The 27,756-nt window shown below is 44.2% G+C and overlaps 1 pseudogene; it reads left to right on the plus strand.

Moving 5' to 3' along the window:
• The first annotated feature begins 6,588 nt into the window (after positions 1 to 6,588).
• On the plus strand, positions 6,589 to 17,361 carry LOC119938694 (annotated as a pseudogene).
• Positions 17,362 to 27,756: the final 10,395 nt, after the last annotated feature.

The following is a 27,756-nucleotide window of genomic DNA, read 5'->3' on the forward strand; positions in this document are numbered from 1 at the left end:
TTCTTACCATCAGGTAAGAAATTGGTAATAAGGTAGGGGTATGAGATGGGAATAATAATAGTAATGGTATTTGTTAAGCGCTTACTACATGCCAAGCAGGGTTCTAAGTGCTGGGGTAGATGCAAGGTAATCAGGTTTTCCCATGTGGGGCTCAGTCTTAATCCCCATTTTACAGATGAGGGAACTGAGGCACAGAGAAATGACTTGCCCAAAGTCGCCCAGCAAGGAGCAGGGATTGGAAATCACAACCTCTGACACCCAAGCCCGTGCTCTTTCTGCTGAGCCATGCTGCTTCCCTATGGGTGTAAGGAGTTAATCATATTCATTAAGTACTTTGTGCAGAGTACTGTAGTGATTGGGCGAGCACAATATAGCAGAATTGGTAGACAGGTTCCCTGCCCCCAATGAGCTTGCAGTCTTGTGGGGGAGTTTGCCATTAAAATAAATAAATTTCTAATATGTTCATAAGTGCTGAGGGGTTGAGGGAGGGGTAAATAAAGGGTACAAATCCAAGTGTAAGGACAACACAGAAGAGAGCGGGAGAAGAGGAAATGAGGGCTCAATTGGGGTAGTCCTGTTGGAGGAGATTTGCTTTTAATCAGGTTTTTAAGGTAGGGAGAGTGGTCCTCTGTCAGATGTGAAGAGGGAGGGCATTCCAGGCCAGAGGAAGGTAGTGAGCAAGAGGTCGGCAGCGAGATAGATGAGATTGAGGTACAGTGAGTAGGTTGGCGTTAGAGAAACGAAGCGTTTAGGCTGTGTTAACACCAGCAGTTTGAATGGAGAGGAAAGGGCAGATTTTAGCTCTGTGGTGAAGATTGTCCTGACAGGCTTTGGTGACAGCTTGAATATGTGGTTGAATGAGAGAGATGAGTCGAAGATAACACCAAGTTTATGGGCTTATGAGACAGGGAGGATACTGGAGAACAGAAGGGGACCCAGATCTGTGGCTCAGTGGAAAGAGCATGGGCTTTGGAGTCAGAGGTCATGGGTTCAAATCCAAGATCTGCCAACTGTCAGCTGTGTGACTTTGGGCAAGTCACTTCACTTCTCTGGGCCTCAGTTCCCTCATCTGGAAAATGGGGATTAAAACTGTGAGCCCCCTGTGGGATAACCTGATCAACTTAACCTCCCCAGTGCTTAGAACAGTGCTTTGCACATAGTAAGCACTTAACAAATACCATCATCATCATTATTATTATTATTATCTGAGCCTTAAGGGACTCCCACAGTTAGGGAGTCGGAGACAGAGGAGGAGCCCATGAAAGAGACTGAGAGGGAGCAACCAGAAAGATAGGAAAACCAGGAGAGGACAGTGTCAATGGCGCCAAGAATAACGTTTCCAAGAGGAGGGGGTGGTCATCAGTGTCAAAGGCAGTTGAGGGTTCAAGGAGGATTAGGATGGCACATTTGCTGTTGAATTTAGCAAGAAGGAGGTCATTGGTGACCTTGGGGTTGTTTCAGTGGAGTGAAGGGGGCGGAAGCCAGATTGGAGGAGGGCAACGAGAGAATTGGAAGAGAGGAGTTGGAGACAACAGATGTAGACAACTTGCTCAAGACGTTTGGAGAGGAAGGGTAGGAGGGAGATGGAGAGAAAACTAGAGGGAGTTATGGGATTGAGGGAAGGTTTTTTTAGGATGGGGTCCATATTTGAATGCAGTGGGGAAAAAGCCATTGGAGAGTGAACAGTTGAAGATGGCAGCTAGGGAGGGGAGAAGTGAGGGGGAAACTGTTTTGATAAGGTTCAAAGAGATGGGGTCAGAGGCACAGGTGGAAGTGGTGGATTTTGAGAGGAGGAGGGAGATCTTGAGAGACTTCCAGAAAAGATGGGAATTGAACAAGGGGCAGGAGGAGTTGGTGTGGGCAGTAGATATGAGAATCAATAAAGGGAGCAAAGTATTATTTCTGGGAAGAAAAGTGGGTAGAATTATTGCAGTTGACCATAAATTTTAGATAAGCTCTGACTGATGTCTGGATTTCTGCCCACATTGCTCCATGGTATGAACACACAAGTATTAATCCATTCAGTCAATCATATTTATTAAGCGCTTAATGTGTGCAGAGCATTGTACTAAGTGCTTGAGAAAGTACAATAAAACAATAGTCACATTCCCTTGCCCACAATAAGCTTACAGTCTAGAATGGAGGAGACAGACATCAATACAAATAAATAAAATTACAGATATGTACATAAGTGCTGTGGGGATGGGAGAGGGAAGAACAAAAGAAGGAAGTCTGGGAAACACAGAAGGAAGGGGGAGATGAGGAAAAGTGGGGCTTAGTCTGGGAAGGCCTCCTGGAAGAGATGTGCCTTCAATAAGGTTTTGAAGTGGGGGAGAGTAATTGCCCATTGGATTTGAGGAGGGAAGGAGGTGGAGTTGGTGGCGAGACAGGCGAGATCGAGGCACAGTGAGAAGATTAGTACTAGGGGGTGAAATGTTTGGGCTGGGTTGAAAAGGAGAGAAATGAGGTGAGGTAGGAGAGAGCAAGGTGATGGACTGTTTTAAAGCCAATGGTGAGGAGTTTTTATTTGATATGGGGGTGGATAGGCAACCACTGGAGTTTTTTGAGGAGGGGGGTGATATACCCTGAATGCTTTTGTAGAAAGTTGATCTGGTCAGTGGAGTGAAGTATGGACTGGAGTGGGGAGAGACAGGAGGTGGAAGTGTGCTGTGGAGATGATCCAGGGCTGCAGGTTGGTGGACATTGATAGAAGGACAGGAGTACAAGGGAGCTGAGTTCACTGGAAAGAGCAGAGTTGACAGCCCAGATTTGTGTGTCAGAAGAGGAAGCTGGGTAAGGAAGCATGGTGGACTGGGATAAGTGGAGCAAATCAGGAAGTGGAAGGTCTCTGGAGGGACAGGATAGTTTCTTAGAGTGAAAATGTTTGAGGGGGAGAAGGCAGGTGAGAAAGTTGTGGTCATGGAGTGTTATAGTTGGTATGCTGCGAGATATTACCATTACTAGACGTGACCAAGCGTCTGTCCAAGTTGGTGAGTGGGTGAGGTGGGGTGGACTAGGACATTCACAAAGTTGAGAAGAAGCAGGCAGCTGTGAGATCACCAGGAACATTCAGTTGGATATTGAAGTCTCCAAGGATCAGAGTAGGGATGGAGAAGGACTGTGAAAAAGGCATCAAAATGAATCAGAAAATGATGATGTCATTTTATTGTGTTCATTCATTCAATCGTATTTATTGAGCACTAACTGTGTGCAGAGCACTGTACTAAGCACTTGGGAAGTACAAGTTGGCAACATATAGAGACAGTCCCTACCCAAAAACGGGCTCACAGTCTAGAAGGGGGAGACAGACAACAAAACAAAACATGTGAACTGGTGTCAAGTCATCAGAATAAATAGAAATTGAGCTAGATGCACATCATTAACAAAATAAATATAATAGTGAATATGTACAAGTAAAATAAATAGAGTAATAAATCTGTACAAACATATATACAGGTGCTGTGGGGAGGGGAAGGAGGTGGGGTGGCCAGGGAGGAGGAGAGGAAAAGGGGGGGCTCAGTCTGGGAAGGCTTCAGTCTGTTTTTGTGTTACATGAGGGGCTTCACGAGATGTTCCAGTCCTGGACCCAGGTTTTGGTTGATCTGAGAAGCACCATGGCATAGTGGATAGAGCACAGGCCTGAGAGTCAAAAGGTAATGAGTTCTAATTCAGATTCTTCCACCTGTCTTCTGTGTGACCTTGGGCAAATCACTTAACTTCTCTGTGCCTCAGTTACCCCTTCTGTAAAATTGAGAATGGGTCTGTGAGCCCCACGTGGGACAGGGACTGTGTCCAACCCAATTTGCTTGTACCCACCCCAGCACTTAGTATAGTGCCTGACACATAGTAAACACTCAACAAACACCATCATCATCATTATTATTATTATTATCTGGCCCTGCTTCCCCACGTGAAAACCTCAGTGTGTTCTGCTGTGTTTCCCTTTGAGAATACCTCTCTCTCTTGGCAGCTATGCTGCGGTCATGTCTTGGGATCTGAGATCCTGGACGAAAGGGCTAATTCATGAACTCTGGGTCTTCAGTAACCTGTGATAAGGAAAGGAAAACTGGGAAAAGTAAGAGAAAGGTAATGGGAAGCTAGAAGAGATTGGTCTAGCAGCTGGAAAAGAGGAAAGGAAAGGACTTGAAGAACAGTAAGGAATCCTAGTTGATGCAATTGGTAATTCAGATATTTTTTTAACAAATGAAAAAATGTTGCAACTTGATTGACAACCCAGTGAACCCAATGGCAAAAACTCTAGGCACATAGAGAAGCAGCGTGGTTCACTGGAAGGAGCATGGGCTTTGGAGTCAGAGGTCATGGGTTCAAATCCCGGTTCCTCCACTTGTCAGCTGTGTGACTTTGGGCAGGTCACTTAACTTCTCTGGGCCTCAGTTATCTCATCTGTAAAATGGGGATTAACACTGTGAGCCCCCCATGGGACAACCTGATCACCTTGTAACCTCCCCAATGCTTAGAACAGTGCTTTGCACATAGTAAGCACTTAATAAATGCCATCATTATTATTATATAACTGGGAGAGAGAAAGGAGGTTTAGATCAGCATTGATGCAGTAACTATACAACTAATCCAGGAATGGAACTCAAGGCAATGCCAATGGCCCAAAGTAAGCCCTTCAATCAGTCAGTGGTATTTATTGAGAACTTCCTGTGTGCAGAGCACTGTACTAAGTGCTTGGGAGAGTTCAATACAACAGAGTTAGTAGACGTGTTCCCTACCTGTAAGGGCTTACAACAACAAGGCAGGTTCCATTGTGGAACTTGTCTTCAGTGGAATCCCCAGGATGTTTGTTGGCCTATAGAAATCCTTTCAGACTATACATGCTTTTCAATTTTCCTGTGAATGAGAGAAGGCAAGTAGGTTTATTTGGTGGCACATCAGCAAGCCGAGAATATTCCCGACTACAGAAGAGGTTCAGTCAGGACTTAGAACAAGAGAAAGTGAACCCTACAAAATGACTTTCATTCAATCGCATTTATTGAGTGCTTACTCTGTGCAAAGCACTGTACTAAGTGCTTAGCACTGTTACCTTCTATAACAGGGAATAAACAAAGAAGTCTGTAAGCAACAGCGATTTCTTATTGTTTGGTCAGCCGAGTAATGCCAGAAGAGTTGACATTAAAAATCAGCATCTTATTGGAATTTTGACCCTAAAGCCAACAAGGAAGCTGGATGGAAGCCAGCATATCAGGGCTAGGGGTTGGAGGCTTCCCACAGCTTCCTGGGGGAGTGGAACTGCTGGATTTGCTGGGTGGTTGGTGAGGGACAAAAGAATTCTCCAGATAAACCTCATTGAAGAGCAACTTTCTATTGACTAAGCCAGTCTCAGGAGCCAGGTGGGGGTTGAAACAGAAGGCTGTGGGTTTCAGGGTCATTCCTAGCTTGGGACAGTTGTGTTCTGGCCCTCCCTTGGGGTTGACTGTCCAGCGATTGTTAGCTCTAGAGATGGAGACTTTCTGTTGGCTTCAGCTCCATTTGCCTGGGGGGTTCCTCAAAGAACTTACTCACCACTATTTACCAACTTACTTACTGTGCCTCCCTCTCATCTCCATTGTCCCCTTTTTCACACCATCCCTCCTACCTGAAACACTTCCCTTCCCACCCCCAACCCCTGGAAGCCCAGAAGACCATTAATCTCCCCCTTATCAAATCCCTACCTAAATAACAGAAAGCCTTCCCTGACTAATCTCTCATTTTGCCACTCTATTTTCCCTCCTTAGTGAGTCACCCCGACCTTGAGTCTTTTCCCTATAAACCTGTGGGCCTGCAACACGTTTGCACATATCTTTATACACAGTTGCTTCTCCTGCCTGTAATTTATTCAAATATCTGTCTCCCCATTTTTCAGATGAGGTAGCTGAGGCACAGAGAAGTTAAGTGAGTTGCTCAAAGTCACACAGCTGACAAGTAGCAGAGGCGGAATTAGAACTCAAGACCTCTGACTCCCAAGCCCATGGTCTTTCCATTAAGCCATGCTGCTTCTCTTAGAAGATGAGAGAAGCAGCAGAGAAGCAGTGTGGCTCAGTGGAAAGAGGCCGAGCTTGAAAGTCAGAGGTTGTGGGTTCTAATCCTGGTTCTGCCATTTATCAGCTGTTTGACTTCGGGCAAATCACTTAACTTCTCCGTGCCTCAGTTACCTACCTCATCTGTAAAATGGGGATTGATTGTGAGCCCCACGTGGGACAATCTGATCACCTTGTATCCTCCCAGCGCTTAGAACAGTGCTTTGCACATAGTAAGTCCTTAACAAATACCATTATTATGAGAAGAGCTTTGGTCTGTCAGGTTTGAAGGGAGAGGGAGTTCCTAGGGGGGAAAATGGCTCGGGCAAGGAGAGAGACTGCATGAGGCACAATGAGTAAGTTAGTTTGAGAAGAACAAAGAATGCACTTGGCTGATTTCCTACTTCAATCCAGTCTGCACACTTCGCTCCTCAAACGCCAACCTACTCCCTGAATCTAGAGCCTGTCAATCTCGCCACCTGATCACAATCATGACCACCACACATGCTGCCCACCGGGAACCTCCAGGTGTGACGGCTGAGAAGGAAACCCAGGTGGTGGGAAGATGCCCGCCCAGCATGTCGGCCCAGCGGGCAAGCGCTTCCCCCACGGATGCTTGTTGCAGGGAAAAGAGCAACCAAGAAATCTGATCTCTGAGCTCTGCAACGAGTTTTATCATTTGATCTGGGTCACTGGGCCCGGAGGAACAATTAGCCTAAAGCTTGGCAGTGAAATCTACATTGCTCCATCCTGAGTGCAAAAAGAATGAATTCAGACTGAAGATACTTTTGTTTGTGACAAAAAAGAGCAGGACACCAGTGGACCTCCACCATACAAGAATCTAAGTAAAAGCCAACATACTCCTCTCCTTAGGAATGCTTATACCAAAGAGGAGCCGGAGCAGTAAACCACAGTCATTCTAAGACTGCTGTGGTGGCTACCCTTCTCTTTCCAGAACATGAGTTTAAAATTACCCATTAAGAGATGATAAAAGAATCAGAAAATGTACCTCAGGAGGTTGTTCTAGGTGCAATGATACATTAGTGGTACATAATAATAATGATGGTATTTGTAAAGCACTTACTAAGCACTGTTCTAAGCACTGGGATAGATACAAGGTTAATAGGTTGTCCCACGTGGGGCTCACAGTTTTAATCCCCATTTTACAGATGAGGTAACTGAGGCACAGATAAGTTAAGTGACTTGCCCAAAGTCACACAGCTGACAAGTGGCAGAGCTGGGATTTAAATCCACAACCTCTGGCTCCCAAGCCCGTGCTCTTTCTACTAAGCCACACGATCTACCCCATGTTGAGAATATGCCTGAAGAGACGGTTCTTAAAGAATGAATGACCCATGCAATAAATACCCAGATTCCTGTGCTGTATTAGTCGGGCGTTTTGGGGTATATGTATGGCAAGAGAGCTGGGAAAGAGCCAAAACCATGAATGAGTGTTATGACTACTTGTTCAATATTGCACGGCATCCATCTGGCGAAAATGGAATTGTATAACCACTACAATATTTACTCGTAGCTAATGAGTCCAGAATTAAATTTCTAGTTTGCTTGAATTGTACTGTCCCATGTACTTAGTACAGGGCTCTGCCCACAGTTTGCACTCAATAAATACTGTTGATGATAATGATAATGAAGATGATGATGATGATGACAATCCCTTGCCTATGTTCTCCCTCTGCCCTGGAACTCCTTCCCCTTTAATATATAATAATAATAGCATTTATTAAGCACTTACTATGTGCAAAGCACTGTTCTAAGCGCTGGGGAGGTTACAAGGTGATCAGGTTGTCCCACGGGGGGCTCACTGTCTTATAGATGAGGGAACTGAGGCCCAGAGAAGTTGTGACAGTATATATGTAAGTATATATGTATACATATGTGACAGTAATATATGACAGATTTCTACTCTCCCCACCTTCAAAGCCTTATTAAAATCCCATCTCCTCCAAAAGCCTTTTTCCAATTAAGCCCTAGTTTCCCATTATCCCTCTCCCTTCTGTGTCACTCATGCACTTTAGATCTGCACCCTTTAAGCACTTGATATTCACCCAATCCTCCACCCCACCACAATTATGCATCTATCCATAATTGTCTCCACCTCCAGTCTCCATCTGTCTCCCCCTCTAGACTATAAGCTCCTTTTGAGCAGGGAATGTGTCTATCAGTTCCGTTGTATTGCGCTCTCCCAAGCGCTTAGTACAGTGCTCTGCACACAGTAAACAAAAAATACCACTGGTTGATTGGTCTGCACACAGTAATGGATCCATAAATGATAATAATAATTATGGTATTTATTAAGTGCTTACTAAGTGCCAAGCACTGTTCTAAGCACTGGGATAGATATGAGGTAATTAGGTTGGACACAGTTCCTGTCCCACATGGGGCTCCCTGTCTTAATCCCCATTTTATGGATGAGGTAGCTGAGGCACAGAGAAGTTAAATGACTTGCCCAAGGTCACACAGCAGAGTCAGGATTAGAACCCACGACCTCTGACTCCCAAGCCCGAGCTTTGCCACTAGGCCACAGCCAACATGTTCCCTGCCCATACGTAGCTTACAATCTAGAAGGGGAGATTCATTCGATCGTATTTATTGAAAGTTTACTGTGTGCTGTTTAAGAATTCGATTTTCTTTTATTCCTCAACCTTTTTAATTTTTAACCCTCAGTCTGTGTAATGAACACAGAGTTCGCCGGTCAAAATTAAACTCAAAACTATTTGGCAATCTGCAGCTGCAAACCAGTTCAAAACTAACTCTAGTCATTATTATGGTTTCTCAGAATTTCTTCCACACCTGTTTTTGAACAGAATTGATTACTTTCAACAAAGAAAGTCTTACCAAGATGATAATGGCTCTGATAAGAATGGGTTAGTTAGCACATGGAAATGAGTTTTTCTGGACTCTGAAGCAAAAATCACCTCCACTGTCATGGTTCTTGATAAGGGGTAGCAGAAGCAGCAGAAAATCTGGGTCAAGCAAAGAACAAGCGACAATTCTGCAACGGTGTGTTTAAAAAGGAAAGAGGCTTTGAGCTGCAAGCGGCAGCGCCTACTTTCATCACCTAATCGTCCTCTTTCCGCTCAACCCAGGGTGACTGCCCAACCATGAATCCTCGCTGTCATTCATGATGCCATCGTCGGCTCTGGGGAGATTAAGGAAAGGAAGTGCCAAGGAAAGCCATCCTGCAGTAAGTTTTGTTCCTTTCACTCTCTCCCTAATATTTGCTGAGAACACCACATCCTGTGGCACCAGGAGAGGTAAAGCACGGTTTTCAGTGGTAACCTCTTGAAATAGAGACTGTTCCCGAATGCACTTACAAGCCTCTTTGAAGTCACACACAAGGAAGTAGGAACTTTTCTTCTTAATTCCAAAGGGTTCATGCATTTGAGAAATGGCCATGTAATTTAAGCAGTAATCGATCAAACACGCCTAAGTCGTTCTGTGAAAGAGCAATAAGCAGAGTCATTTAGGTACTTCCTTTTGCATTGATTCATCGTAGCAGTAGATAACATACATCACTGAAGCACGCCCTCATAGCTCGGAGCATATAAATGTCAAAGCATCTTTGCTCAGAGTGACAGGGACCACGCAAAATGGGGATTGCCGTGATCCTCATTTGGATGCTTCTGATAAATTTCCAGAATCTACTTGCAGAAGGTATGGTGTCTAAAATGATATGTGGAGTTTTCCCCATGAATATAATAATAATAATAATTTTGGTATTTGTTAAGCGCTTGCTATGTGCCAAGCACTGTTCTAAGCGCTGGGAGAGATACGAGGTAATCATATTGTCCCACATGGGGCTCACAGACTTAATCCCCATTTTACAGATGAGGGAACTGAGGCACAGAGAATAATAATAATAATAACGATGGCATTTATTAAGCATTTACTATGTGCAAAGCACTGTTCTAAGCGCTGGGAGAGATATAAGGTAATCAGGTTGTCCCACATGGGGCTCACAGACTTAATCCCCATTTTACAGATGAAGTAGCTGAGGCACAGAAAAGTTAAGTGACTTACCCAAAGTCACACAGCTGACAATTGGCGGAGCCGGGATTTGAACCCATGTACTAACTCTGGAATCCTTTTCTCAGCAAGGATGTCCTTATGCAAGTCAAGGAGAACTCTGCAGAAAGTTTGAGGAGGATGACTGATACAAAAGTGTAATCATTTCCTAGCTATTTTGTCATCAGAGCTTTTGTCTGTTAAGAAATGTAAACCTTGGAATGCATATATGTCAACATTAGATCAGTGATTTAAATAAATCCGTAGACTATCTAAATCGTGCTTAGATTTAAAAAGACTGTTTTGGAGTTTATGCATTATAATGATGTAATATCTTAGAGAGCAGGATGGCGTAATGGCTTGGGAGTCAAAAGGTCTTGGGTTCTAAACCTGGCTCCTCCATTTGTCTGTTGTGTGATTTTTGGGGCAAGTCATTTAACTTCTCTGTGCCTCAGTTACCTCATCTGTAAAATTCATTCAGTCGTACTTATTGAGCGCTTACTGTGTGCAGAGCACTGTTACTGTGTGCAGAGCACTGTAACTAAGTGCATGTAAAATGGGGATTGAAACTCCTCCTCCCCATCCCCCCCATCCTACCTCCTTCCCCTCCCCATAGTACTTGTATAGATTTGTACAGACTTATTAATCTATTTTACTTGTACATTTTTACTACTCTATTTATTTTGTTAAAGATGTGCATATAGCTATAATTCTATTTATTCTGACTATTTTGACACCTGTCTACGTGTTTTGTTTTGTTGTCTGTCTCCCCCTTCTAGACTGTGAGCCTGTGTTGGGTAGGGACCTTCTCTATATGTTGCCGACTTGTACTTCCCAAGCGCTTAGTACAGTGCTCTGCACACAGTAAGCGCTCAATAAATGCAATTGAAGGAATGAATGAATGTGGGACAGGGACTGTGTCAAACTCAATTTCCTTATTTCCTCCCCAGCTCTCAGTACAGTGCCTGGCACATAGTAAGCGCTTAAATAAAGAAGCAGCGTGGCTCAGTGAAAAGAGCCCAGGCTTGGGAGTCAGAGGTCATGGGTTCTAATCCCAGCTCCACTGCTTGTCAGCTGTGTGACTTTGGGCAAGTCACTTAACTTCTCTGTGCCTCAGTTACCTCATCTGGAAAATGGGGAGTAAGACTGTGAGCCCCACGTGGGACAACCTGATCACCTTGTATCTATCTCTGAATGAATGAAGTGCTAGAGTTGGCTGAAGTGGTGATATGACTCAGAGTGCTGGGAAATTATTCAGGAAAAGTTTTTTGGAAGAGTTGGGATTTTAGGAGAGCTTTGAATGTGGGGAGAGGAGGAGTTCCAGGGTAGGGGGACAGCATGAGTGAGGGGAAGAGGCAGGAGAGTTGAGAGAGAGGTAAAGTTAGAAGGTTGGCTTGGGAGAAGACTCCCCCAGACTCCACAGTCTCCCCCTTTTAGACTGTGAGCCCACTGTTGGGTAGGGACTGTCTCTATATGTTGCCAGCTTGTACTTCCCAAGCGCTTAGTACAGTGCTCTGCACACAGTAAGCACTCAATAAATACGATTGATGATGATGATGATGAGAAGCCAAGGCAGGGGGTTGGGAAATAGTGGGTGGAGAAAACAGAGAGGTGAGGTGGAGCCAGACGGTGGAAAGTCCTGAAGCTAATTGTGAGTAGTTTTTGTGATGTATGAAGAGATTCAAGGAACCAATGGAGGGTTTTAAAGAGAGGAGACTAGGATAATAATAATGCTAACAGTGATTCTATATTCATATTGTTAGCATTATTATTGTATATTTAATGGTATTTGTTAATTGCTTAATATGTGCCAGGCACTGTTCTAAGCACTGGGATAGACACAAGCTAATCAGGTCGGGCACAGTCCATGTCCCACGTAATAATAATAATGGCATTTATTAAGTGCTTGCTATGTGCAAAGCACTGTTCTAAGCACTGGGGAGGTTACAAGGTGATCAGGTTGTCCCACGGCGGGGGCTCACCGTCTTCATCCCCATTTTACAGATGAGGTAACTGAGGCCCAGAGAAGTGAAGTGGCTTGCCCAAAGTCACACTGCTGACAATTGGCGGAGCTGGGATTTGAACCCATTAACCTCTGACTCCAAAGCCCGAGCTCTTTCCACTGAGCCACGCTGCAGAGTTGTCATCCCCCATTTTACAGATGAGGGAATTGAGGCACAGAGAAGTGAATTGATTTGTCCAAGGTCATATAGGAGACAGGTGATGGAGTCGGGATTAGAACCCAGGTCCTATTGACTCCTAGGCTAGTGTTCTATACCCTAGGCCATCCTGTTTCCTTATATATCTAGTTACTAGATCTGCTTTCAGAATTTCCTAAACAACACCAGGACCACAGTAATTACCTTAGTATTCTCAATTTCTACCTTCAGGGAACAAAATCTGCATCTACCAACAGGTGCTGCCTCATTTGATATGTAAACGATTTAACTAGGAAAACCTTGTAAATGTTGCCTCTGCAGTTGCTTTGCACTTTCATCTGCAATGTAGTTGAAAAAATACTTGCCCCCAGTGACCCTTTGAATAAGAAATGAAAGCCAAACTGCTCAGCAGATCCTTATTTGTATTAGGGTCACATGTCCATTGAATCCATTGTCAGTGGAGATGGGCAAGAGATAGAATTAAGGTGCTTCCAGAAATGTACTGGAGAATCTCCCCTTATCTTCTTCATCTTGGAGATGGCTCAGTTTTAGAATTCAGGGATAATGAAGCTGCTCCGTTCTGCTTTGTGGCCTCTAGTCCAGTGAAAATTGTCACCTGTGGTCAGAAGGTGCAGAAGAGAAGCAACGTGGCTTAGTGGAAAGAACACGGGCTTGGGAATCAGAGGATGTGAGTTCGAATCGTGCCTCCACCACGTGTCTGCTGTGTGATTTTGGGCAAGTCACTTAACTTCTCTGGGCTTCAGTTACCTCATCTGTAAAATGGGGATTAAAAGCATGAGCCCCACATGGGACAACCTGATTACCCTATATCTACCCAGTGCTTAGAACAGTGCTTGGCACATGGTAAGTGCTTAACAAATGCAACAATAATAATAATACTCTTTTTTCTACCTCTTTTTTGTATCTGTTCCTCTCTCACTATCTTTCTTCCCCATCCCTCTCCTACTTTCTTGCTCTTTGTCCTTCTTTTCCTCCTACTTTTCTCTCTTTATTCCCCCCCCCCCCTTCCCCACCCCTCTCTCTCTCAATCTCTTTTACAGCTCTTTTAAAGACTAATGACTTGGACTTTACATGATGTAGTAAAATGAAATACCTACTTCATGGCTTTCTAAATGACACCAACACATCCAGAGGAGCAAAACTCAAGAGTAATCCTTGCGTTGGGGATTTTATATGCCCAAAGTAAATTGACTTTGGAGATTTACTGAATCTTGATTTTTTTTTTTTTTGTAGGATTCTTGTCAATCATTAAAGGGCTGGAAATTCATTGCTGTAACTCTGTGAGCCCAAATGTGGAACAGGAAGTGTTTCCAACTGGGTTTGCTTGTATCCACCCCAGCGCTTAGTTTAGTGCCTGGCATAAACACTTAACAAGTGCCACCATTATTATTATCCAAGCACAATTAATGATGTTCAGTGACTTCACACATACTGCACATTCCCTCTCCTCAGAGTTTTACTGACCTTTTTTGATTGATTTAGCAATTGGGATTTCTTGTTTTGTTCCTGAAGTGGTTCATGCCAAGGAGCTATTGAATGTGTAGTATGTTATTACATTTTTTTTTAATACAGCAAACTATTTCCTCCAGAGGCTGGCTTTGAGCTGTATCCCACATTGTAAATGCCAGATGGAAAATGAGGAAGAAGAGGGGTCTTGGGTGCTGTATTGTGGTTCTGTCATTCAATATCATGTTTGCTCTCATAGAATAACAAGGAAATTGCATTGGGCAACAGGTTTTTGAATAGTACTTTTATTATTCTAAAACACTTTTGTTCTTACAACATCCCTGTGAGGTAGGGAGAGACAGATATTTTAAAGATTTCACAGAGGAGGAAACTGATGTACAGAGAGGTTTATTGATGTGCCTAGGTTGAACAAGAGGCCAGGGGCAGAACTGGACAGAAAGCAGACTAGAAACTAGGTCTTTTGACTACCATCCCCATTCACAACTGTAGCACAGTGCCTCTAAAAGCTGATCTTGGAAGTTGCTCCTTAATAGAAATGATCAAGGACATTTTTCTTTTTTTATGGTATTTGTTAAGCACTCACTATGTTCCAGGCACCGTACTAAGCACTGAGATAGGCACAAGCGAATCAGGTTGGATACAGTCTATATCCCACATGAGAGTCACAGTCTCAGTCCCCATTTCAAAGATAAAGTAACTGAGGCAAGGAAGTGCTTAACAAATATCACTGTACAAACAAATTAAAAAAAGCTAAATTCTTCTGTTTCCCAGGCCTGTGGTCTATCCACTAGGCAGTGCTTCTTACTTGTTAATAATCTGGGTGGTGGATTTTTCCATTTGTCCCAATCCTCTCCAGTCTTTTTACTTGTATAATATGGCTGGCTCACCCCTGTATCTGTGTTACATTCATTCAGGACCTCAGCTGATTTCACAGCTAGAAAAGGGGAACTTCACTGAATTGAGCTTCCTACTAGAGAAGCAGCGTGGCTTATTGGAAAGAGCACGGGCGTGGGAGTTCTAATCCCAGCTCCGCCACTTATCAGCTGTGTGACTTTGGGCAAGTCACTTAACTTCTCTGTGCCTGTTACCTCATCTGTAAAATGGGGATTATGACTGAGCCCCATGTGGGACACCCTGATTACTTTGCATCTACCCCTGTGCTTAGAACAGTGCTTGGCACATAGTAAGTGCTTAACAAATACCACTATTATTATTATTAATCCCAATTTACAGATGAGGGAACTGAAGTACAGAGACGTTGTGATTTACCCAAAGACACACAGCTGACAAGGGGTGGAGCCAGGATTTGAACGCCTGACCTCTAACTCCCAAGCCATGCTGCTTCTCTAATTACTTAATTATGATAAATTCTTCTTAATTCTTCCATACTAGCCCTGTCCTTAATGAAATATTACAGAAATTATGCAAAAGTGGGGCAATCATGTGAGTACTTTTGATAATGAGGCTTCTTTGAAGACAAAGGACAACTACACACAAACGGTAACCACGTAGAGCAAAGCAGTATGAAAACGTCAATGGAAAAATTGCCTGAGACCTTGGCATTATTCTTGATTCCTCCCTTTTTCCAATTCTTCTCTTTAATCTGTTGCTGCACCCACAACATTTTGCAGATCCATTCCTTTCTCTCCATCCAGACAACTATTTCCCTGGTTCAGACACTTGTTGTATCCCTGCTTGATTCTTCTTTCAGCCTCCTTGCTGCTCTCCCTGCCTCCAGTCATTCTCCTCTCCATCCTCAACAATAGCATTTAATGAGCACCTACTATGTGCAAAGTTTTATATTAAACACTTGCGAGAGTACTCAGTTCTAACAGACTATGATTCCTACCCTCTAGAAAATTACATCTTTGTATGGGAGACAGACAAATTCATTACAGCAGTGTGGCTCAGTGGAAAGCAGAGTGGCTCAGTGGAAGGAGCCCGGGCTTTGGAGTCAGAGGTCATGGGTTCAAATCCCAGCTCCACCAATTGTCAGCTGTGTGACTTTGGGCAAGTCACTTAACTTCTCTGTGCCCCAGTTACCTCATCTGTGAAATGGGAATTAAGCCTGTGAGCCCCCACCGTGGGACAACCTCATTACCTTATTACCTCCCCAGTGCTTAGAACAGTGCTTTGCACATAATAAGCACTTAATAAATAACATTATTATTATTATTACTCAGATAGGGCTGTGGGAGCAAATGAGTTCCTTTTGGGGGTTAATGTAAATTGAGAAGAGAAGGGGGTCCAGATCAGAGCCCTGAGAGACACGCACAGTTTGGGAGTGGGAGGCAGAGGAAGGGCCGGAATGAGAGTCTGAAAGGGCTGTTCAGCAAAATAAGAGGAGACCCATGACAGAATTGTGTCAGGAAAAAAAAAAGAATAGACTGCTTTACAGAAGAAGTGAGTGCTTCACAATGACAAAGAGAGCTGAGAGGCAAAGAAAATTAGCATGGGGTAGAGTCTGTTCTATTTGGAAAGAAAAAAGAGGTAATTAGAGAGCGTGGTTTCAGTGGAGTGAAGGGAATGGAAACCACTTGAGGGTCAGTGAGGGAGTTGAAGGAGAGGAAGTGGAGGCTGCATATGAATAGAGCCTGGTCAAATTTGGGGGGACAGGATTGGGAGGAAGGAGATGAAGTGATAGCTGGATGGTCCTGTGGGACCCAGAGAAAGATTTTGTGGCATACGGGAGATGTAGGCATGTTTGAAAGCAGAGAAGAATGAGTTCTCTGAAATCTCAAGTGGTTGAACTTGGTGGTGAGGGAGGGACAAAGAGTGGGCCAAAGTGATTTTAGAAGGTGAGAAAGGATAGGATTGGAAGTGAAGCGATATTTGAGCAAATGAGAGTTGGTTAAGAAGGACGAGAGAATAGATGATGGGGTGGGAAGGAGCTGGGAGGTGAAGTGATTTGGGAGAACTCACTTCAAATAGTTTTAACTTTGCCAACAAAGCAGTTGGCAAGGTCATCAGGGAGAAGAGAGAGGTGTCTTGAGCAAGTCCATCTCCATCACGAGTGCTTTTCCTGACAAATCCCTCCTCTCCTCTCTCCCACTCCCTTCTGCACCACTCTTACTTGCTCCTTCATTCATCCTGCCTCCCATCCCACTGCAAATATGTATATTTCTGTATACATCTGTAATTTAGATATTTTATTTATTTATATTAATGTCTGTCTCCCTCTCTAGATTGTGGGCACATTGTGGGCAGGAATATGTCTCTTGGTTGTTTTACTGTACTCTCCCAAGTGCTTAGCACAGTGCTTTGCACACAGTAAGCGCTCAATAAATACTATTGACTGAATGAATGAATGAAGAAACCAGCTAGTTCTTTCAATTCAGGGTCACAGTGTATACTATTGTTCTTAATTGCTTGCCTTGTTTTGTGTGTCATGTTGACCTGAAACATCTCTTATTCATTCCTTTTTTTCAGCAACAACTTTCTCGTATGACTCAACAACTGGTAATTATTGTGGTTCCACATTCATTTTGTTTTATGATTGTCCTGTGAGGAACTATGGATGAGCTGCGTACACACGTGTGTGTGTTTGTGTGTGTGCGCAGGCCCCCTCACATCCACAGACACAAGCTTTTGGATCTGAAGATGACTCTTCCACTGGCGAGAGGCCAACAGTGCATGTGACTGGGGCTGAAAGAACCACAGTGTGATGACAATCCACTCCACACAGTGGGAAGCCAAAGATGGCTCTTCGTGGCATTATTGTTTTTCAGGGCATACCTGTGGTTGTCTTGATCCCAACTCAGTCCATCCCAATCGTCTCTGTGATTTTGGCTCTGAGTGCCTTTTATGAGGCAGCTTCTATTCTTGACTCTCTGATACTCTACCATATTGTCTGAGATTGTGTGATTTTTTTGAAGTGTTTTCTTTTATGGTATTTGTTAAGAACTTACTGTGTTCCAGGTGCCGTACTAAGCACTGGGGTAGATACAAGCTAATCAGTTTGGACCCAGTCCATGTCCCACGTGGGATTCACAGTCTAAATCTCAATTTTACAGATGAGGTAACTGAGGCACAGAGAAGTCAGATGATCCCCAACTGGATTACTGCATCAGCCTCCTTGCTGACCTCCCAGCCTCCTGTCTCTCCCCACTCTAGTCCAAATTTCACTCTGCTCCCTGGATCATTTTGCTACAAAAATGTTCATAATAATAATAATAATGATGATGATGGCATTTGTTAAATGCTTACTGTGTGCAAAGCACTGTTCAGAACATGTCACCCTGTTCCTCAAAAAACTCCAGTGGTTGTCCATCCAACTCTGTATCAAACAAAGACTATTCACCATGGCTTTCAAGCACTCCATCACCTTGCCCCCTCTTACCCCACCTTTCTTCTCTCTTTCTACAATCCCACCTCAAATCCTACAGACAATTACTCTCCCCCATTCAAAGCCTTATTGCAGGCACATCTCCTCCAAGAAGCCTTCCCAGACTAAGCCCCACTTTTCCTCATCTCCCACTCCCTTCTGTTTTGCCCTGACCTGTTCCCTTTGCTCTTCACCCCTCCCAGCCCCACAGCACTTATGAATATATCTGTAATTTTATTTATTTGTGCTGATATCTGTCTCCCCCACTCTAGACTGTAAGCCCATTTTGGGCAGGGAATGTCACTGTTTATTGTAGTATTGTACTTTCTCAAGTACAGTGCTCTGCACACAGTAAGCACTCAAGAAATACGAGTGAGTGAAAGAAGGAATTTACCCAAGGTCACACAGCAGACAAGTGGTAGAACCGGGATTAGGACCTAGGTCTTTCCGACTCCCAGACATGGGTTCAAATACTGGCTCCGCCACTTGTCAGCTGTATGACTTTGGGCAAATCACTTAACTTCTCTGGGCCTCAGTTACCTCATCTGTAAAATGGGGATGAAGCCTGTAATCCCCATGTGGGACAACCTGATGACCTTGTATCCCCCCCAGCACTTAGAATAGTGCTTTGCAGATAAGAAGCACTTAATAAATGCCATCATTATCATTATTATTACTCTATCCACTAGGCCATGCTGCTTCTCACATTGCTCTGCCCCTACCATCTGGATGGTGGTCTACTTTAGTGGGCATGCAGAGGCCACCTGGTCCCTTCTTCTCCTCACACATTCTAGCCAAGCAAAGCCCAGTGCTAATGAACTGATGGGGTTTCAGAAGCCAGGGATGGGGGATCCTGATCTGCCCTTTCACCTGGAGGCTGGCTTGTAGGTGACTATGATTCAGTTGCACCACAGTGCAGGTGGGCCCTACAAAGTTAATCTTGTTGCCTATCCAAAGATACAGAAAACGAACAAGAGAGCAGCTGGTCCTATAGGACACTAACAGAATGAGATCCCTGGGCAGCACCAAACTCTTTGAAAACATAATTGCCTGTAATGGTATTTAAGTACTTACTATGTGCCAGGCACTGTACTAAGCACTGGAGTAGATAAAAGGTAATCAGGATAGTCACAGTCCCTATCTCACATGACAGTCTTAATCCCCATTTTACAGATGCAGGAATTGAGGTCCAGAGACGTGAAGTGACTTGCCCAAGGTCACACAGCAGACAAGTGGCGGATCCAAGATTAGAACTCAAGTCCTTCTGACTCTCAGCTCCATACTCTATCCACTAAGCCATGATGTTTTTCTGTCAATGAATTAATCCATGGCATTTATTGAGCATCTATTGAGTATAATAGCACTCAATAGCATCTACTGAGTGTACTAAGTACTTGGAAAAGCACAAAAGTACTATACATATTCCTGGACTTCAAGGAACTTACACTCTAATGGGAAGCTTACAATCTATTTCTTTCATTCAATCATATTTATAGAGCACTTACTGTGTGCAAAGCACTGTACTATTTGAGGATGGAAGTGCTATAGACCAAAGGACATCTTGAGCAATTCCATCAGCATTATCCAATGCTAAACTCTCCACTCAGTTAAGCAAACCATTTGCTTCTCCTTCCTTAAGGTCTGGCTAAAGGGTCATTTCCTCTAGGAAGCAATTCCTGACTTTTTCCCCACTAGGCATTTTCCGTAAGTCAGGTAATGCCCCTTGAGTCTGATGTAGGAAATGAGAAAAGTCTGTTGTCCAAAGGAGAAACCAGCTGGGCCTTTCAATTTGGAGTCACAATGTACAATATGCTCTTAATTGCTTACCTCTCACTGTGTGTGCCACATTGACCAGAGATTTCTTTTATTCTTTCCTTCTTTTCAGAAACAGCTTTCCCGTATGACTCAACATTTGGTAATGATTGTGGTTTCATATTCATTTTGTTTTATGACATTGCTCCGAGGGCCTGAGGAGGTGTTATGTATCTGCTCTTGGCAACAGACTGAATAGGGTAGTTGAAAGAAGGGGAGGAGTCAAGGATCAGGTTAGGGACTTTTGAAATGGTGGATGGTGTTGTGGTCAAATGTGATGGAGAAGTAAGGTGGAGGAGAGGATTTGGGGGGGAAGATTAGTTTTAAACAGGTTGAGGTTGAAGTGCTGGTGGTACATTCCTCTAGAAATGTCCTGGAAACAGGATATTAAAATCTACTTACTCCTTGTGTGTCTTGGACTTTCACCATCTAAAACACTAATGCCCACTCTTCTTTTCTTTTGTACTGCCACTCACTCTCTGAAGGGCTTCTTTCCCTTTGCCGCCAAACATGCTCACATGTCCCCTTTTCCTAAAAGATGTCACTCCACCATTCATTCAACTAACTCACCACTTTCCTTCTACCATTCCCTTCCAAAGAACTCAAACCACTTATATATGCCTCCTGCCTCTTCTCCAACTATCACCTTGGCCCTGTACAATTTGGTTTTCTCACCTTCACTCCAGTTAAACCATTTTCTCCCAGGTAGCCAGTGACCTCCTTCTCACCAAATTGAATGGATTTTACTGCCTTGTATTGCTTGCCAATTATTTGAGGGGGAAAGAGAGGAGGTGAGATAGACAAGATTCAGGTACAGTAAATAGATTGGTCTTAGGGGAGTGAAGTGTATGGTATGGTCTGTAGGAAAGCAGCGAGCTAAGGTAGGAGAGGGCAAGGGGATTGAGTGCTTTCAATTTATGGTCTGTTTGATGTGGAGGTGGATGGGCAGCCACTGGAGATTCTTGAGGAGTGGGGAAAACATAGATTGCATGGTTTTGTAGAAAAATTATCTGGGCAGTAAAGTATGGACTCATATGGGGGAGACAGGAAGCAGTGAGGTCAGCATGGAGGCTGATGCCATAATCAAAGCAAGATAGGATAAATACTTGGATTAATATGGTAGCAGTTTGGATAGAGAGGAAAGGGCAGATTTCAGCAATGTTTTAAAGGTTGAACCTACAGGATTTGGTGACAGATTGAATACATGGGTTGAATGAGAGAGAAGAGTTCAGGATAATATCAAGGTTATGGGCTTGTGAGACAGGGAGGATGGTGGCTCTGCCTAAAGTGATAGGAATGTCAGGAGGAGGACAGGGAATGGGTGGAGACACAAGGAATTCTATTTTGGATATTCAAAGTCCAAGTAGAGATGTCCCAAAAGCAGGAGAAAATAGAGAGAAAGAGAGATTATAGCTGGAGATGTAAATTAGGGAATCCTCTTCATAGAGATGGTAATTGAAGCCATGGGATCGAATGGCTTCCAAGAGGAAAGGAGTGGGTAGTTGGAGAATAGAAGGGGACGCAGAACTAAACCTTGAGGGACTCCCACAGTTAGGGGTGGGAGGCAGAGGAGAAGCCTGCTAAAGAGACTGAAAATGAGCAGTCAGAGAGATAGGAAGTGAACCAGGAGAGGACAGGGTCAAGTGAAGCTGAGGTTGGATAGTGTTTCCAGGAGAGGATGTGGTGTACCATAACAGAGTTGGCAGATAGGATTCCTGCCCACAGGGAGTTTAGTCTACAAGGAAAGACAGTCACTAAAGTAAATTACAGATGTGAGGTGGAAGAAGAGAGGGACATGCACTTTTGGTCTGTGGTGAGTATCAAAGTCCTTTAGAGGTATGCAGACAAGTGTGGCACCAGTGTAGAAGGGAGGATAGGTAGGGGAAAGTTAAGGAAAGCCTCTTGGAGGAGATGTGATTTTAGGAAATTTTTGAAGATTTTTGGAAGCGGGGGAGAGTGGTGGACTGTCAGATGTGAGGGAGGAGTAAGTTCCAGCCTGAAGGGTGAATGTGGGCAAGGTGTCAGCAGCAGGATAGATGAAAATGAGGTACAGAGAGTTAGTTGACATTAGAATAGTGAAGTGTGTAGGATTGTAGAGGGTGATGGATGCAGTAAGGTAGGAGGGAGCAAACTAATTGAGTGGCTTTAAACCAATGGTGTAGAGTTTTTGTTTGATGCAGAGGTGGATGGGCAGCCATTGGAGGTTTTGGGGGAGTGGGGAGATATAGACTGAATGGTTTGTCGAAAAGTGATCTGAGCAGCAGAGTGAAGTATGGGCTGGAGAGGGGAGAGAGGAGGCAGGGAGGTCAGTGAGGAGGCTGTTGCAATAGTCAAGGTGTGAAATGAACCATTCCTTTCAAAACTCCCTGAGTGAGTACTCTACACCTGCTGTCTCTGTAATCTTTCCTCCAATTCTCCCCTTGACCCCCTCCAATCTGGCTTCCACCCCCTTCACTCCACCAAAACTGCCCTCTTGAAGGTCACCGATGATTTCCTTCTTGCCAAATCCAACAGCCTGTACTCCATCCTAATCCTCCTCGATCTCTCAGCTGCTGTTGACATCATCAAGCTCCCCCTTCTCCTGGACACACAATCCAAGCTTGACTTCACTGACACAGTCCTCCTGGTTCCCCTTCTATCTCTCCATCTGCTCATTCACAGTCCAATGGGGGCTCTAGAGATGATGAGATCAAGTGTGTGTCCCAGTTGGTGCGTGGGTGAAATGGGGAGGAGTCTCTTTGCCTCAGCCCTTAACCCTCTCATCCCCACTCTACCCGTTTGCCATTTTCTATTCAGATTCTTCAGACAGGAAGGGAGAATTGGATTTGAGTTTCTACCCTCCCAATATTTCCAGTAACGTCTCTTCTCCACCCCAGTGCTCCATGACCATTTGGCTGCCTTGGACACAGTTTATCAGCTTCTCCAGCTGGCTCCTTCTTTCTTATCCTTTCTCTGTTCCCAAGCATAGTCACATCATACACCCTTGTTTCACCAAACAAATCTCTAAACTCTCCCTTCCTTTTGGCTCTCCCACCATCAAATCCACTGTTTGGACATATCCATGCTCACTCTCATCCCTCCCTCAGTTTACCCATGTGATGTCCCTGACCTCTGTTGAAGCCCTGCTACAGTATCAGGTCACATATGGAGACATTACTCCAGTAAGGATAGATTGTATATCGTACTACTGTATGGGAAATGGGAAAGTTTCCTCAGAAAGAGGAGAAACCACTTTCAATTCAGAGGCACAGTTTCAGTTTTGACTCTAATAATTTATCTTTTGGGCATCAGTTATAGATTTTCTGTTTTTTTTCCAACAGCTTGGGTGAGCCAGGAACCAGGTATGTGTTTCTGCCCCAGTGAGTGTGTCTGGAAAGTGGACCTGGGCTAAGACTAGGGTTAACCAATACTGCACCAGGCTAGACATAAGGGAGGAGGGTGGGAGGTTGGAGGGGTGGGAGATTTTGTATCCTTGGTTCAAGGTGTGGGACTATCCAGAGGGCATTCCCAGAAATAATGCCCCGTCCGCCTTTGAAACCTGACTGCTGTTTTTCAATGGGCCGAAACATTCCAAGAGCATGCTATGCCCTCTATATTGGGATGCAGTTCTTCATGCAGAAAAGACTGGGGAAGTCTTGTAAAGCAAGGCTAGTTAATGGGACATCCTTCAGAGGATTTGCTAAGAACCTTTCATACTCAGTTTTGTTTGTTTGCTTGTTTGGTCCCATCCTCTTTGTTTGGAAAAGGAGTTTGATTTTCAATTTGATTTTCAACATTTGCACTTAAAAGTTCCTTCTCACTTTTATGCATTTCTTTCTTGCATTCATTCTTTCTTCCGGCATTATTCAGAACTGCATACAAACGCTGTGAGAATCATCCCTTGGGCTGGACACTGAAGGAAACTGAAAGGATTTTCACTTGCTCTGATTTCACTCACAGGCTCATCCCTGAGATTAGTGAATGGAGGAAACAGATGTCAAGGTCGGGTTGAAGTCCTGTACCATGGGACCTGGGGCACCGTGTGTGATGACGACTGGGACATCAATGATGCCAACGTTGTATGCAGGCAGCTGGGCTGTGGACATGCTGTTTCTGCTCCAGGAAATGCCCGGTTTGGCCAAGGATCTGGCAGCATCCTCCTGGATGACGTGCGCTGTGCAGGATGGGAGTATTACTTGTGGGATTGTCCTCATCGAGGATGGTACAACCATAACTGCGGTCATGGAGAAGATGCCGGAGTGATCTGCTCAGGTAGCATCCCTTTCCGGATGGTTTCCAGTTGTTCATGTTGGTATCTCCCCCCGAGGTAATTACCCATTGAGCACTGTGCTGATATACCCCGGCTTCACTGGGGTCAGTCCTATTCCACTCACCTTACCACATAAGTGTACAGCATAGCAGCTAGAACAGAGCCAGAGTTGGCGATTGACTAGCATAAAAACAGAAACCCGGAGACAATATTGATGATTTCAGCCAAAGATTAATGCTGGGAAGAATTTTCATATTAACCAAGAAAAATGAGAGGTCCAAGGAAGGCCTGTTATTGCTCCCTGAGATAGAATATACCCTATCCATTTCCACCTTCACTCCTGCCAGCTCCCATCAAGCTGTGTTCCTTGTAGTGCTGGTCTGAAAATTGGTGTGGAAACATGGTAAAATTCAGGCCCATCTTTTTTGTCTTACAGACGGCCAGTCGAGTGAGAGCACATCACCTGGTATGTCCCATCTCTTCCATCTTGAAAATGGCTGTTACTTCATCCCGAATTACATAATAGTTTATCTACAGAAACTGGGTATTGACTGAGAACTCATTGCAACTCTGCAGTGACTCATGTCCAGACAGTTTTTAGATTGTGTCAATCTCTGTCAGAAGTGCATATCTTCCCTTATCATATATCGCCTTTATAGGATGACCGTGGTTGGAGATGTGAGTCTAATAGGGAAGCTCTTTGCTCTTTGGTCATTCTGGGTAAACAGAGTCTAACCCCTGTGGCTTTAGCTTGAGAAACACAACTCATCTGAGGGGAACACTGGCAGATTATTTCTATCATCGGTATATGGCCCTAGCTACTATTTCACATAGAGCTGAAGTTAGGAAACCAAAGGCAAAGAAGGCAGAGGAAACATTCTAAATCTTGGTAAAACAAAACCTCATTCAATGCTGTGTCCTAGCTGAACACTGGAAGTTAATTGCCGAAGATATACCAACATGGCATAATGATTAAAACATAATATCTGAGTGTTTCAAGCAAATGCTTTACAGATCAATCAGTAGCACTTACTGAACACTACTCTGTGTGGAGCACTGTACTAAGAGCTCAGAAGAGTAATTATGTGGTATTCACCCACTCAAGGAGCTTTCAAGGATGTAAAAGAACAGGAACTCTAATCTGAAAGCCTTTTTCTGTGTATGATGTTCCCCGGACTGTGGCCTCCACATTGCTCATTTCAGGCACAGTCACCATCAGAGGTGAATTTCACCATCTTTTGTGTCTTCTATGTGGCCTAGTGGAAAGAGCCTGAACTGGGTGCCCAGGAAACCCAGGTTCCAATCCGGGCTCTGCCTCTTCCCTGCTGTATGACCTTGGCAAGTATCATGACTTATCATTGCTTCAGTTTCCTCATCTGTAAAATGGGGATAAAATACCTGTTTTTCTTCCCTCTCAGATTGTGATCCCCATGCGATATGGGACTGGTCTTTTTTATGGTATTTGTTAAGCATTTACTACGTGTCAGGCACTGTGCTAAGTGCTGGGGTCATTACAAACTAATCATGTTGGACACAATCCATGTCCCACATAGTGCTCACCATCTTAATCTTCATTTTGTAGAGGAGGAAACTGAGGCACAAAAAGTTAAGTGATTTGCCCAAGATCATATAGCAGACAAGTGGCAGTGTGAGGATTAGAACCCAGGTCCTTCTGATTCCCAGACCCTAGCTCTATCTACTGGACCACACTGCTTCTCACTGTCAGTTATGATTTTATTGAATCTAGCCCATTGCTTAATGCAGTGCTTAGCAAGTAGCTAGTACTTCACAAATACCATAACTATTACAAAGGAAACATACTATTTTGGTTCCCCAGTTCTGGTTCTATAGATGTTTCCACCCTTCTCCCACCATATAAGAGTGAGGACAAGTGTCATTCTCCTGTCAGACTGTGGTTTTGGAATGGCTCCTGGAAAGCCAGAGATGGAAGAGCTGAAGTGGCCTTGGATGTGTGGAGGAACAAAGAAGCAGGGAGATAGGGGAGGGTGTGAGACTATTATCTTTTTGACTTGGTATTCCCAGTCCTGATTCAAAGCCCAGCAAGCAGTTTGGCCTAGTGGAAAGAACACAAGTCTGAGACCCCGGGGACTTGGGTTCTAATCCTGGCTTCACCATTTGCTTGCTATGTAATCTTGGGCAAGTCACTCACCTTCCCTGTGCCTCAGTTTCCTCGTCCTTAAAATGGGATTCAATATCTTTTCTCCTCCTACTTAGACTGTGAGCCCCATGTGGGGAAAAAGGACTGTGTCCCACCTAATTATTTTGTATCTACTCCTGTGCTTAGAATAGTGCTTGGCAAGCATAGTGCTTGGTAAATAAAAAAAAAAGCTTGAAAATTCATCCATGCCTAGCTTGAATATGGGTCCAAGGTGCCATTTCTGACTATCAGTTTCCTCATTCTGATTTCCTGTTTTCTAGACTGGTGGATTCCCCAGACAACAGAGTCCGGTAGGTACTATAATCCTAGTAACTTGCCCCTAAACATCAGTTTTAGTTATGGTGTCACTTGTAGCAGCATGGCTCAGAGGAAAGAGCATGGGCTTGGGAGTCAGAGGTCATGGGTTCTAATCCTGGCTCTGCCACTTGTCAGCTGTGTGACTTTGGGCAAGTCACTTAACTGCTCTGTGCCTCAGTTGCCTCATCTGTATAATGGGGTTTAAGACTGTGAGCCCCATGTGGGACAATCTGATGACCTTGTATCACCTCCAGCACTTAGAACAGTGCTTTGCACATAGTAAGCGCTTAACAAATACTATCATTATTATTATTATTGTAGGCCACCATTTCCTGATCTCAGCCTGACCTGGTCTCCTCTTCCTTTCCCTGTGGTTGTGGGTATAAACAGAACAACCTATGATCCAATAATAATAATAATAATGATGGCATTTGTTTAGCGCTTACTATGTGTGAAGCACTGTTCTAAGCTCTGGTGGGTGGGGGCGAATACAAGGTGATCAGGTTGTCCCATGTGGGGCTTACAGTCTTAATTCCCATGTTACAGATGAGGGAACTGAGGCACAGAGAAGTTAAGTGGCTTGTCCAAGGTCACACAGCAGACATGTGGGGGAGGTGGGGTTCGAACCCATGACCTCTGGCTCCCAAGCCCGCACTCTTTACACTGAGCCACGCTGCTTCCCCACTAGATTGTAAGCTCCCTGAAGGCAGGGATCATGTATTCCAATTTTTCTGTATAGTACACTCCCAATTATTACAGTGCTCTGGAACACGGTAAGCACTCAATAAATACCATTCTTTGATCAAACAATTGTTACAAATCCTGGGGGTAGGGACAAGTTCTGCAATCAGTCAATGAATAGTATTTATTGAGCACTTGCTGTGTGCAGAGCAGTTGTACCAAGTGTTTGAGAGAGTACAATACAAGAGTCTGCACTTCATCAATGTGTGTCTCGGTCATTTCCATGAACAATGTTGCAATCAGTAAGACTGTGGCTTGAGAGTGTCATTTCCGTTCCTCTAAATTTGTTGTATTTTCCTTTGATTGCCGCAGAAGCAACAACAGACCTGACAGAGACTCCAGGTATGCTCTGTATATTGATTGTTTTTAGTGCTAGCGGGGCAGTGGATAGCAGTGACTTCGGCATCCTCACCTCACTGCTGCTCAGCTACTGCCAGAGACTGTGACTCAGTTCATCT

This window comes from Tachyglossus aculeatus, chromosome 16 (assembly GCF_015852505.1).
Source record: "Tachyglossus aculeatus isolate mTacAcu1 chromosome 16, mTacAcu1.pri, whole genome shotgun sequence".
NCBI classification, from domain to species: Eukaryota; Metazoa; Chordata; class Mammalia; order Monotremata; family Tachyglossidae; genus Tachyglossus; species Tachyglossus aculeatus.